We start from the raw sequence: 14,673 nt of genomic DNA, 5'->3' as shown, positions 1-14,673 counted from the left end.
TGCCCCTGGGCCAATTTGTTAATGTCAATGTACAGTAGAATGGCCAATTCTATTACTTTATTAGACTGTGCATTGATTAAGTTCATCTCAAAATGTTGAGAATTTGGATTTTGATTCAAACAAATTAAAATTAACTGTAAAATTTGTCAAGCTTGAGTCTTTATCAGCATTAGTAATTATCTGTATCATTTGATTGAGAAGACATATGATTCTGAGCACAGCAAGGGGTATGTAAAACTATTAACGGCCTCTCTCCTTGGATAGAGCAAGTGATGTGTAGTCATATACTCAGCAGGGACCATCTTTACAACCAGGCCCTGAAGGGAAGTAGAACATGCTTGAATGAAATTCTGTTAAATCAGCCTAATGTGACCCTTCTTTCTTTTCTACATGATGTACATATTCTCTGTTGGTTTTGATTTTTTTAAAATATTAGTTTCACTTCTATTCTATTTGTGTAACACATATTGCTTCACGTTTGTTATTTTTACATAAAATTAATCTAGTAATAAAAGCAATCTAGTAATCAAGGAAGATGTCAATGATGGACCTCCATCTTACCTTTTGGATTTCATTAAAAAAATCAGATGTATGGAAAGTCATTTGGCAGCACAAACTTTGCTTTTAGCAGGAAGACAGGTTTAGGGTACCCTAGAGAGCAACATGATATTTACTCAGTGTCCTCTCATAACATGGCCTATGTCAATCATCTTAGAAATAGGAAAGAAGCTGAATTGGCTAGCAACCCTGGAGGTCTGCTCCTTAACATGACATCATGAAAAGTAACCTAGACTACTCAGGACAATTTCATTGCCATGAGCAATTAAAACTAAGTGTTACAACACAAACTTTGTCTTAACTTTACAGCATTATTGCTCTCAAGTAAGAAATAAGTTGGAATTGTGAATTTCCTTTTGATTCATAAAGAGAATATTAGCCATGAAAATAATTTTCTAAATCTGTTGTAATGCTGATTTTTTGTTCTGATAGTAGATTGTATTGAAAAAATCAGGCAACTAATGATAAATAGTCACAACTGGTGTAGTGACTTTTTAAAATAAAGTCCATAAACAAAGCATTTCTTGATTTTTAAGGTAAATGAATTCAAGAACTGCCAGGATGAGAATTATCTGGGAGAAAACCATTTTCAAGTTGAGGTTGTCCAGCAAGAACTGAAATGAGGTTAAATTACTGAACAAGATGTGACATAAGGAAAGAATAGTTAAATAAGGGGCAGCCCTACGTAATATCTTTCAGATGATATTAATGATGTTATAGTAGTTAAGGCATTAATTTGAACATGATAAAAATAGCATGCATTGGTGGTTTATTCTGGTATTTATATGTACAATTCCTCTCAGTCCCATAAGAAAATTTGTAAGTGAACAATGGACACAGGAAAACAGGCTATAAGACTTTGGCAATTGGCCATATAAATTGTTATAAACTTGTATGTGGATTATAGTAGTGAAGCAGTGAGTAGAGGAATTGATTTGAGATGTATATTGAATACAAGGCCTGATAGTTATAAAGATGGATTAAATGGGTCATGTGAAAGAAAGTTGGTAGAGAATGATGACCTCAGATTTCATTCTAAAGTAACAAAAAGTACAGTAGCAAACAGCAGGAGGGGCAAAAGTTTATCTTGGGATACATTAAATTTTACTATTTGCATGCCTGCAGATTAAACAAACAGCCACATGCATGTGCTGCAAGTGTTCACCCATTGAGCTACAGCCTTGGCCCTATTAAATATTAGATGACTTTTGTCTTTCCAAAGAGATGTAAGGTAGTGAGCTATATAGTCAACTGTTCAGGCAAGCCATCTAGTTTCAGGTATAAATTATGGGATCATAAGCACAGAGAATGTATGTAAAAGGAAAGAGACATGTTGAGATACTTTAAGGAGACACTGGAGAAAAAAAATTTTGGAATTGCAGAACAAAGTGAAAAGGAAAGCTATGAGTGAAGAGCAAAACACTGAGGAAGTGGGGCAGATAGGAAGGTAAGGATCAAGGGATGAATTTAAGAAGAGAACTATGTAAGGACTAAATACAGGTGATGGCCAGGAATTAAAAACTGATCTTGGAGTAGGTTAAATAAATCTTTAACTCCCAAACCATTGAGACTATATATATCTTTGCAAATGTGAATATAAATATCTCAGCTTAAATGAAGGCAATACAAATTCAAAAAGATAAATTTAAAGACAATGTATATAGTCACTTTTTATAACCAGGGCAAAAATATGGTATGTGGTTTTAGGTCAAGGGAGGCTTTTTACTCTTAAGAGAAAAGAGCAGATGGTGAACATAAGTTGTCCTCTATGACATGATTATCTATTTGAAATTGAAAGCACACAATTTATTCTCACTCTTTAAGCTGGAGAGAAGTCGTTTGGTATTTTAAGAATCTGCATATGATTTGACCATGGCCTATATAGATTGTTCAGCTTGTACACAGATTGCTAAAAAACAGTTTTAAAAAGTTATAATTATGCTTTCCTAGTGCAAATCCTTCAATTAAAACAGTACACTTCAAAAATTATAGTCATGTGCACTCACAGTGGACACTTTCCAGTATACAAGTTGAACTCCATTTTTAAATATAAATAAGTTTTTAAAACAAATATGACCAAATTCAAGAGAAAATAATATAGAATATGAAGAAATATATGAGCGAGACTCAGGGACCAAGGAACAGAAGAAATGAGAAAGAGATAGAGATGGAGATGGAGAGAAAGAGGGAGAGAGAGAGAGAGAGGGAGAAGGAGAGGGAAAGGGAAAGGGAGAAAAAGAGGGAAAGAGAGAATCAGTGAGTAACACAATGATACAAGGACTCCATATCCATACAAAGAACATCAGTATAAGTCATATTATAAGTACACAGTTACAAACAGAATCATCATATAAGCATCCTGGAACTAGGCCTTTGAGAAACGAGAAACCCAATCTTAATCATCACAAAGAAAACTAAATTTAATAAAGGGGACCTAGCTGTATTTCTTAAAGTATATCCATTTCAAAGGCTCCCACATATTTCAAATCTTGAACAGAGCCATGGTTTTCACAGTATCAAAGTCAACTAAAAATCAGGAAATCTTTGATGGTATAAATCATGATGAACCTATTATTTTTTAGATATAATAACTATGTTTTATTGAGTATGAACAAAATACTCATTATCTTCTAATCATACAGTGGCATTTAACAAAACCTTTCTAAACACACCCAGAATTTTGTTTTAAAGAATACCAAAAGTGAGAATAATTAATTCCATTGCATTTATGAATGATTTCTTTCTTGGAGATTTGTTATTACAGAGATGAAACTCTACTTAATCAATTAAATATTAAAACTATAATCAGAAAAATGAACTGTCGACAGACAATCAGCCACAACATTTTTCAGTGAACAGGGTTTAGTTAAGGTAATTAAAACAATGTGCTATTAAATCATGGTGTAGAGCTGTTATACATAATCATATGTTTAATGTACCACAATAAATAATAATGCCTGTTTTGCTCTAGTTTGAGAAGGATCCCTGAGTTTTTGTTCTGTATTAAAGCCCTCATAGAAATTACTAAAAGATTAGTGTGATCAATTATCTGGGCAAAAGTATGAAATCAAGTGACTAAATATATTATTATTTAACTTTAAGAAGATATAGAACTTTCATGATAAGAAAAGTAATAAAATATCAATTGACATTTATTGTAACATTTCTACTAAGTGCAGTCAACATGTTTTGATAAGGACAAGGAGGAAAGAAATGTTTTTATGTCATGAGAATTACACAGTACATCAGTCAATGCACTAATGGAAGGAAATTTACAATAAAAATAGCATTCAAAAATTATACAACACATCAATAGAAGCAAAGACAAAACTACATAATCATCTCAATAGATGCAGAAAAAGAACAAGATCCAACACCGCTTTATGATAAAAGTTCTGAAGGAGCTAGGAATCCATGGAACATTTCTTAACATAATGAGGGGAAAAATCAGCTAAAATTAAATATCTCAATCATACTGGATAAGAACAGTATACCAAAATGTATCATATATCCAGAGCAACAAATTACAATATTTTCTTTGCAATACTCAGTTTAATAAATATGATAGCTACCTTCATATCTTTAGCAGCACACAAGGTCACTTCAAACAACTCAAGCTGTATTTTTTGTCTATCACATTACTTACTTTTAAAATTAGAACAAAGTCAGATATGATGGTGATGATGGGCCAGGCTTCTCAGGCGTCTGAGATGGGAAGACGACTTGCTTGAGTCCAGAAGTTTGAGGTAGCCTGAGCAACAGAGCAATACACAATCTCTAATTACACAATTAAATAAAAAAATAGCTAAATAAATCTGGATTTCAATGTAAACTTAGTGAATCCCATCTAGTTTTTTGTTTCAACTAGCTCCATCTCTTTTGGGATTAAACCTTTTCTTTTTTCTCTATCCATTCTCATCAGTGGTTTATCACACATACTTCTGACCCCATTACACTTGATCTGAGTCATACAGAATCAAGGATTTCTTCTATTTTCAGACTAAGTCAAATCATTCTTCCCATCTGACTTTGGTGTTTTTCTTCTTAAAATACAATGGTCATTCTGTTTCCCCAACCTATACCCTGTTTTATAATATACTTGTGTCTTCTAGATTCTAATTGTTTCTTTAAATCTGACTTTCTTTGTGTCAGTAGCTAGCTATTAATTTGTACGCAGTGTAGATCACATAATTGAATGACATCTAATCTGGAGTAATATTGACTCAGTCCTGGTTGCCTCTTTAACGTAGCGAGAATTCAAATATGTCATCTGAGTGCCAGTTCATTTGTAGGAATTTCAGAATGAACCCTGGTTTTATAAATTTTGTGAGTTACATTCTCTTCCCTGGCTAATTGTTCATTTCCATGATAGATCTATGACTGTAGATACCATCTCTAATCTACTATTTGTGAGACTGGCCATTTTATTTTGAAAGCTAAGATAGTGACTCCTACTTTTTTCAATAGAATCTACTTCAGAGAACATTCCCTGATTCTGATTACTCGAGAAAACTACCAAATTAGATCTAGATCAGCAAGATAAGAGAGAATTTTACAAGATAATTTTTTTTGACAGGCACCAGTGATTCTTGTCTGTAATTCTTTGATCTCAGGAGGCTGAGATCTGAGGATCATGGTTTGAAGCCAGCCCAAGCAGGAAAGTCTGTGAGACTCTTACCTTTAATTAAACACACACACACACACACACACACACACACACACACACACGCACACACATGCACACACAAAACAGAAGTAGGGCTATGGCTCAAGTGTTAGAGCATTAGCCTTGAGCATAAAAGCTCAAGGAGAGCATCCAGGCTCTGAGCTAAAGATCCAGGATTGGCCAAAAAAAAAAAAATCAACTTTAAAAAATAAGTCTCAGTTAGTTAGCTTAATACTTCTTTTCTATGTGCTAATATATTATGTATAAATTTGCATTAATAATTTGTTTAGAGATATATCTTTATGTCTTTATATTTATTTATTTTTCACAGAAACAGATCCTATTCATTTACTTTCACAAGTCAGAATGACAAAAAATAGAAAACTTTAAGTTCCTTTTAACTAATAATAAGATTTATGTGGAAAATTTTTAATTTGTAAATTTTCTAATGAGTCCTAATGTTTAGGTTTGTAAAATAATAAATGACAATACAAATCAATTGCATGCAAAAGTATTCTTTTGGTTTAATGATGTTGATATAATGCAGATTTAGACAAAATGATATTTTGTAGCATAATTAAATGTAGTTGGGTAGCAGAGGAAGCCAATTTTTGAGTGGTGGTGTAGTAAATATTTTATGAAGGTGTATTGATAGCTACTGCAATGTTGTAGAATAAGCAAAATGGAAATATGTCTGATTTAATTGCTAGCTGAGTGTTTATATCTCCTGATGCTTTCAATAATAGCCATTGTGGTAAGTTCATGTATATAGCCAGACAAAATATTAAGTGTGATACAATATTTTTAGAAAATAAGTCTTGAATCATAAACTAATTATATATTCTTTGGTATGAACAAGAACATTTTTAGTGGTTTTATTAAGCTCAATTTTCAGTCACCTTGCAATAGCCTTTGACTAAGATATTTCTTTAATCCACAGCATAACAATACTGAGTAAAATAGATAATAAAATATTCAATTAATGAAAATTTTGGTCCATTGTATTATGTTTATAAAAACACAAAGAAAAAAGCAGCATGAATATTAGCCTGCCAACCAATATTTTCTTCTAAAACTTTCTACATTTCTTTCTTAGATTTATTTAAAAGGGCAAATTTAACAGGTATCCTAACTTGTGGAAAGAATTCTATTTTATCTTATGATTATAATTATTTTTTACATAATGAGAAATATTAGAAAATATGTGCTTTGAAATTAGAAATATGTGGTTTGAAAAATCATTCCTTACTAACTGAATAATTGAGTGCAGTTGTTAGTGTATGTTCAAAATAAGGAGGAAAAGATAAATGGTGATTAGGTGTAGTGTTTTCTTGTACATCCTTTTTTGCTAATTACAAAAGGAGAAAAACAAGTTTTAAATAGAGCAATGTATGCTGGGTGCCTGTATCTCATCCTATAATTTTTACCTAGTTATTCAGGAAACTAATATCTGAATATCACAGTTCAAAGGTAACCCAGGTAAGAAAGTCCATGAGATTCTGATCTTCAATTAATCACCAAAAGGGTTAGAGTTGAGCTTTTGCTCAAATGTCAAGAAAATGTGGTATATTTACACAATTGAACTTTATGCTTCTATCAGAAAGAATGACATCACCCTTTTTATAAGGAAATGGAAAGACATGGAAAAAAATCAAGGTAAGTGAAGTAAGCTAGACCCAAAGAAAAATAAGCTCTATGGTTTCCCACATTAGTCCTGACAGAGAATCATAATAGCTCAAGAGTTATGAACATATGACCATACAAAATGATGCTAATTGAAGTGAACCCCAAAACATGGAAACAACAGGTCTTTTGCTGATGTTGTTGTCAACCTTGATGTCACCAATGTAGTGTATCTAGTTCTTTCTTTTTATTTTATTTCCTTTCTTTCTTTTTCCATTTACTTATCCCTGGTAATCTTTGTCTTTGATTCTGGTACTCTCCATCTTGTATATACATTTATCTTGGGGGAAGGCAAGGGAAATAACAAAATATTGAAAGAAGTACGAAAGAGGACTCATTACAACAATGATACTCACAGGACACTGTGTCAGAAGTTAACTTTATAACTTTGGGGGGGGGAATGGATTGTTAGAGAACAACAATGGAGTGGGTAATAAGGTTCAATGAGAAATGTATCTTCCTCATATAAAGGAGACCTCTCTGTACAGCATCTTTTACAATACTTTTTAAAGTGCTAGCTTTGAACACAGTTTTAACCCTTAGAAAATACACAAGGGACAAGAAATAAAGTCATGTGAAATAAGGAGAAAAGGTTCATGTAAATCTCATGTGTAGAACATTACAAAAAAGATAAAAATTCTTGCCTTCAAAATTTGTTTTTTGAAAAAATATGAAGATGTAAATTGAATGTAGATATCCTAAATACTACAAGAACATAAAACAATAAATGGACATTTTTGGGGGGGGTCCAGTCATGGGGCCTGAACTCTGGGCCTGGGCGTTGTCCCTCAGGTCTTCAGCTAAATGCTAGCACTCTACCAATTGATCCACAGTGCCACTTCTGGCTTTTTTTCTTTTTGCTTATGTGGTACTGAGGAATCGAACCCAGAGCCTCATGCATGCAAGGCAAGCGCCCTACCACTGAGCCATCTTCCCAGCCCCAATAAATGGACATTTTTGAACTATGTTTTGAATCATTAGATACTTAGAAAATATGAATATTTTAATATTTGAAGAAATTTAAACACCAGATATTAAAGAAAATTAATTTTTATGTAGGATAGTACTTAGTACTACAGTTATATGGCATGTCTGTTTTCAGAAATGAATACTGATTTATATACTGGTAAGGTATCAATAACTATGTTCTGAAACATAAATTTTATTCTTTTTTTTAGTGAGAACAGTTAAAACCTACTATCAGTTATGTTCAAAACTAAAACTAAATTATTAAATGGAATCACCTTGTAAAATATTAAATAAATTTCAATCTAAAGGATTAATATAGATTAGCATTTATTAGCATTTTTCCTTTTAATATATATGTATAATTTGTATAAGAATATAATAATATTGAGCAAAGAAAACATTTAGATTAAGGGAAATGTTCAACTTGATTATAAACAATATTTATTTTTAACTCAATCTAAAAGAGGCCTGACATTATGAAGAGAATGTCACTAATGTGTTTACTGCATTGATTTTCCCTCTTCCCTGGGAGCCTCTAAATTTGTAACATATATTTCCAACTTATGAAATCACAAAGGCTACTTTAGTGCTTGAGATTTACAGATAATCTGGATTCATCAAGCCAATTAAGATGTTTCCTGTAAGGTCTAAATAAAAGTTACTAGTGTTTTGCATTTACTTAATAGTTGCCTGAAACGTCATTAAAAATCATCCTGTGTGTACAAGTCATTAAGTCGAAAATGAACTTTACAACTTTTGTGCTGGGGAGGGGCGGGGGGGGGGAGGATTGGGGGGGACGGGGGGGAGGGGGGGGGGGAGGGGGAGGATGGGAAGGGGAAACAAAGGAGGAGTCTACAATGCTTGATAAGAAATGTACTCATTATCTTGCCCATGTAATTGTAACTCCTCTATACAGTATTTTCACAATAAAAAAATAAATTAATTTTAAAAAATCATCCTGTGGGCTTTGATTAAAAACTGTTTTAGGTAATAAATGAGTAAAAGACCTAAAAAAATTAAACAAAGTAAAATCATGAATTATGGATCAGATATTTGCAAGCAACAGTAATCAAATCATTACTGTTTTGAAACCACCTTTTAGTAATACTCATATTTTATTTGTATTTATATATTGTGGTATCAAATATGTTGAAAAGCCAACATCATAAATAAAAATTAATAAGGTTTTCTAAAAGCACCTGCAATTATTTTTAAATATCCATTTATTGCTTATGGATGAATGTGGAAATTTACAAATATTTGTCACAAAAAATGGAAGGAGATAATGAGAAGTTTGTAAGGTGGAAAGAGAAGAGAGATACCAACTGATGTTACCTTAGGTGACCAGCTGATCACACAATGGTTATGACCAAGGAAGGCCATTCTGAATAATATCATAAAGAGTATTGCAGCTTTTAAGGGTTTGATTATAGCATCATAATATAAAATAATGGTAAAGTCTCTCTAGACTGAAGTAACAGAAAGTTTTCTATGTTGATTTATATATTGAAGAAACTGCATAACTTCTAAATTAATAGGAAAAACATAGTTGACAAGTATGGTTCAAATAATCTAAAACCATGCTGGGCGCCAATGGCTCAAGCCTGTAATAGTAGATATTCAGGGGTCTATGATCCTCAGATCACTGCCACCCCAGGCAGACAAGTCCATGAGACTCTTATCTTCAATTAACCACCAGAAAACCGGAAGTGGTGCTGTGGCTCAAGTAGTAGAGCTCTCATCTTAAGCAGAAGAGTTCAGGGACAGCACCCAGGCTGAGTTCAAGCCCCACAACCAACAACAACAACAACAATAACAACAACAAGAATAAGTACAGAATTCTCTGCTAAAACATTAGATGAAGAAATTTAAAATGAGTTTCAATCTCTTTTGTTCATTTTTTTCTTTTATTTTCTGAGTTATTTAATGCCTATTCAGGAATTTTTTGCTTCTATCCTCCAGTGTTTCCCTATGCTTTATGTGGTTCAACATTTCAGGTCTCACATTAAAGTTTTGTTTTTAATGTTTCTTATATTCATTTTAATATAGGTCAAAAGATAGAGAAGTTTGTCTCATACATGTGAATATTCAATTTCTCCAACATCATTTGTTATAGAAATTAGTTTTCTGCAACACGTGGTTTTAGATCATTTGGAAAAAATTGCAGGTGGTGTTGTCCTGGTTAAGTTAATTTCTGGATCTTCTACTAAGAAAGAATAATTAGGAAAGAGTGACATATTCTGAGTAAATTTGGTTAAAATGCATTATCTGCATGAATAGAAATATCAGGATGAAGTCACATTGGAATATTAACTTATGCTAATAAGACAAGAGGAATCAACTTTAGATGTGTAATTATATTCAATCTTCTACAAACTTATGAATTACTAATTATTATTTCTCAAATAAACAAATTAAGAAATTGAGGCAAAAGCTGGTCAACTATTGGCTCAAGCCTTTAATCTCACTCAGGAGGCTGGAATCTGAGTACCATGGTTCAAAGCCAGTTCAGGCAAGAAAGTCCCATGACTTAACAGCCAATTAAGCACCAGCAGCCTATTAAGCCGAAGACTGGAAATGGTTCAGTTTGCCTTGAGCAAAAAAAACCTCAAGGACAGAGCCCTGGCCCTGAGTTCAAGTTTAAGAACTAACCCTCCCCCCTGCCCCCGCAAAAAAAAAAAGAATAAAAAAGAAAAACTAAGATATATAATTTGAACATTATTAAACAAAATAGATTGAGTACACAGCAGCTTAATTCCAAGGCATCTCTTACTACTGATCAATAAGATTAGATTAGTACAATTAATTAACTAATGGATCCCTGTCCTGGACTTTGAATTCAAGGTCTGGCCAGTGTTCCTGAGCCACAGCTCCACTTTTGGCGCTTTTTTTGTACTTAATTGGAGATAACAATTTCATAGTATTTCCTGCCCATCCCAGCTTTGAACCAAATTCCTCGGATCTCAGACTCCTGAGTAGCTAGGAGTAAAGACATGAGCCACTGGTGACCGAAAGATTTTAAAATACAACACAAATCAAAAATACTCCATTTGCAACTTATTATTCATGAGACTCTTCTTTTGAGAAAAATGGACCCTAATTGCTAAGGATGTCATTTTTGTGAACATATGAATATGCTTAAGCTTTCAAAGACTCACTTTTGCAATCTGTAAAACACTAAATGGATGTGAACAGCTACAGGGCAATGACCTCTGCATAACAGGAGTTACTTCTCTATTAAAGAAAATCACCTTTGTCTCCAGGCACAATATGACATGTCTGCCGTATGATTTATGACAACATAGCTATTCCTTTAACTTCTTATAGCAACTTCAAGTCAACTTACACATGCATTTTTAACCTAAATTACCTTTACATTTCTGAAGAGATTTGACGTCTAAGACTAAAGGAAAAAAAATAAAATAAAAAAGGTGATTTCTACCTAATTTCTAAAATTTTGGCTCACATTAAGTTAGGCACCTGATTTTGAGTAAAGCAGACTCTGGCCAGCTGGAAATGAAAAGAAAACCAAAAGAAAAAGAAAGAGTCAAGGTTTCCAAAAATATACGTCTACCCCATTTAAACTGTTCCAAACCACTCCGCCACTGAAAAACATAGACCAAAGTAGTCTTGACTTTCTCTGTGGAGACCCTTTCTAATCACCTATGGCAGGCCAAAGCTTACAGCTCCAGGCATTCACATGGTTAGACATTCTGTTCTCATGTAGTTTGCTATGAGAAAAATCTGTAAACCAATTTCCATATGGTGTTAAAAGTAATTTTACTATGAGGGGAGGGGGAAAGATGCCTTTGATGTCCAATTATTAAACATTTGTTTTATATATGCACCCCTTCTGAGATTATTAAACTATAACCAGTCACTTACATTGGAACCACACATTGCTATAGCTAACACTTATATCATTTTTTTTACAGCCCCTGGGATTAAGCTCATAAGTGTTGGTTATAATTAAAATGATTCTTAACTTTTCACTTGTATTTATTCGTAATATTCTATGCATGTATTTTGTGCAATAAAGCTAAGTTAAGATACATGAGTCATGGGTGAGGGTCTTATTTTTAAAAAATCATTGAAAGCCGGGCGCTGGTGGCTCACGCCTGTAATCCTAGCTACTCAGGAGGCAGAGATCTGAGGATCGCGGTTCAAAGCCAGCCCGGGCAGGAGAGACCGTGAGACTCTTATCTCCAATAAACCACCAGAAAACTGGAAGTGGCGCTGTGGCTCAAGTGGTAGAGCGCTCGCCTTGAGCTGAAGAGCTGAGGGACAGCGCCCAGGCCCAGAGTTCAAGCCCCACGACCGACAAAAAAGAAAAAATCATTGAATTTTTATCATAAATATTGATGGTTTAGAATAGTGTCTTTTTTATTTCATTTGTTTCTGACCCCAAGACATTATTAGATAGGCGTTTTGAAACTATCAGTGTCAGTTTGCCTAGCAAAGCTCTCATTTATTTATTTTTTAGTATTTCATTTTATTTTTATATTTTAAATATTTATTTTTATTGTAAAGATACTTACAGAGGGGTTACAGTTATATGAGCAAGGTAATGAGTCCATTTCCTATTGAGGATTGTTACCCCAAACCAATTAAGATAAAGAATAAATTGTGAAAATATTTAAATTAATTATAGTAGTATATTGGTTGTATAACTGACTAAATACGAAAAGGTACAAACGAGGGAAATATTTGACAACTATATATCTGACATGGAGTTGATACTCAGAATTTTTAAGAAACTCCAAAGCTTCAATAACCACAAAACAATCCCCTTGTTTAAAAGTTTATTTTAGATCGAAATAGTCATTTCTCCAAAGAAGGAAAACAGATGACCATTTTGCATAAGAAAATTATCAATATCATAAGTCATCATTGCAGTAAAAATTAAACCACAATTTTTTTTTGTCGGTCATGGGGCTTGAACTCTGAGCTTGGGCATTGTGCCTCAGCTCTTCAGCTCAAGGCAAGTGCTCTACCAATTGAGCTACAGCACCACTCCTGGTTTTCTGGTGGTTTATTGGAAATAGGAGTCTCACGGTCTTTCCTGCCCGGGTTGGCTTTGAACAGCGATCCTCAGATCTCAGCCTCCTGAGTAGCTAGGATTACAGGCCGTGAGCCACCAGTGCCCGGCTAAACACAAAATGTTTAAGTCCCCTTAATATTGGCTACTACCAGTGTGTGAAAGCCCACAAATACTGAAGAAGATATGGAGAAAATAGATCCCTTGCAAACTCTTGATAGGAATATAAATTAACAAAATTATAACAAAAGCCCATATGAAGGTATTTCCAAAATCAAAATTAAACAGCTATCTGACTGGTGTTTAGAAATCTGAAGGATTGGATTAGCATTTCAGCAACATTTCTCCACTGTTATTAATAGCAAAGTAAACAATGTGAGCATCCATCCATGGATAAATGCATGAAGAATGGTAAAAATATATGAGGGAAAAATTTAATTGTAAAATAAAAGAATGAAATCCTATCATTTCTTGCAACTTGGGCAGAATTGGAAATCTTTATAGTATTTGAGATATGACAGGCACAGACAGATAAGGATTGCATGATTTTATCCATATAGAATCTAAACAAACAACAACACAAACCTACCTCAGGTTGAGGTAGAAAGGGGTAAGTTCTAATTATGGAAAATTAGACATTCTGCTGTATTTTTGCATAGTGGGAACACAAAAAACGTTATTTCTGGATCATTTTGAAGTGATAGAAATCGGATAGAAGCTGACCCTCAGCTCTTCAGCTCAAGGCTAGCACTCTCTCACTTGAACAACAGTGCCACTTCTGGCTTTTTCTGTTTATGGAGTGCTGAGGAATCAAACCCAGGGCTTCATACATTCAAGGCAAGCACTCTACCACTGAGCCACTTCCTAGCCCAATTTTGAACATTTTCATAACAAAAAAAATGTTTATACAATTTTTCACACAAGTATATATATATATATATATCTGTATATATATATACACACACACACATATATAATAAGGTTTAAGTATGTCATAAAATATTACATTGTACTCTTATTATCAATATGTATAACTACTACTTTTTTTTATAAACCAATAAAACTAAATGAAAAAATATGTCTGAAAAGAAACAATGAAAGAGAATAATAGTTGTTCAACAAGTGCAAGGTATTTACATAAACCATCCAGAAAATTATCCATAATAAATCGACTAAATGGAGTAGTCTTTTGGGCTTTTAAGCTTTACCTGAGAATTCATATGAAACAAAACTTTATTTCTTATAGAATATCTATAGGAAGAAGCATATCAACTAGTATATAACACATAGAGGACAAATATTAATAAGTTTGTTATATGATTTACTGGAGACATAAACATATTGCTTAGTCCCCTAAAGTAATTTATCCACAATTTTGTACACACAAAAATAATAAAGTCCAGGAATAGTTATTGTTTTTGTTATATTTAAAAATAACTCAATCTTTATACAAATGTTTTTCTTGTCAATAGAGTGAAATGCCATAAAGGCAGACAAAAATTAAGACAGGGACTGAGAATGTGACTTTGTGGTAGATTACTTGCTGAGCAGGTGTAAAGCCCTGGGTTTGATTCCTTAGTACCACATAAATAGAAAAAGCCGGAAGTGGCCCTATGTCTCAAATGTTACAGCTCTAGTGTTGAGCAAAAGAAGCTCAGGGACAGTGCCCAGGCCCTGAGTTAAAGTCCCAAGATTGGGAAAAAAATAAAAGGAAAAAAAGAATTAAGACAGATTGTAAGCTACAATGAATGGATTGGGT

This window comes from Dipodomys spectabilis, unplaced genomic scaffold (assembly GCF_019054845.1).
Source record: "Dipodomys spectabilis isolate Male_0828 unplaced genomic scaffold, ASM1905484v1 ptg000053l, whole genome shotgun sequence".
Lineage (NCBI taxonomy): Eukaryota > Metazoa > Chordata > Mammalia > Rodentia > Heteromyidae > Dipodomys > Dipodomys spectabilis.
The sequence above is the reverse complement of the archived record's forward strand: the minus strand, read 5'-3'. Positions refer to the sequence as shown.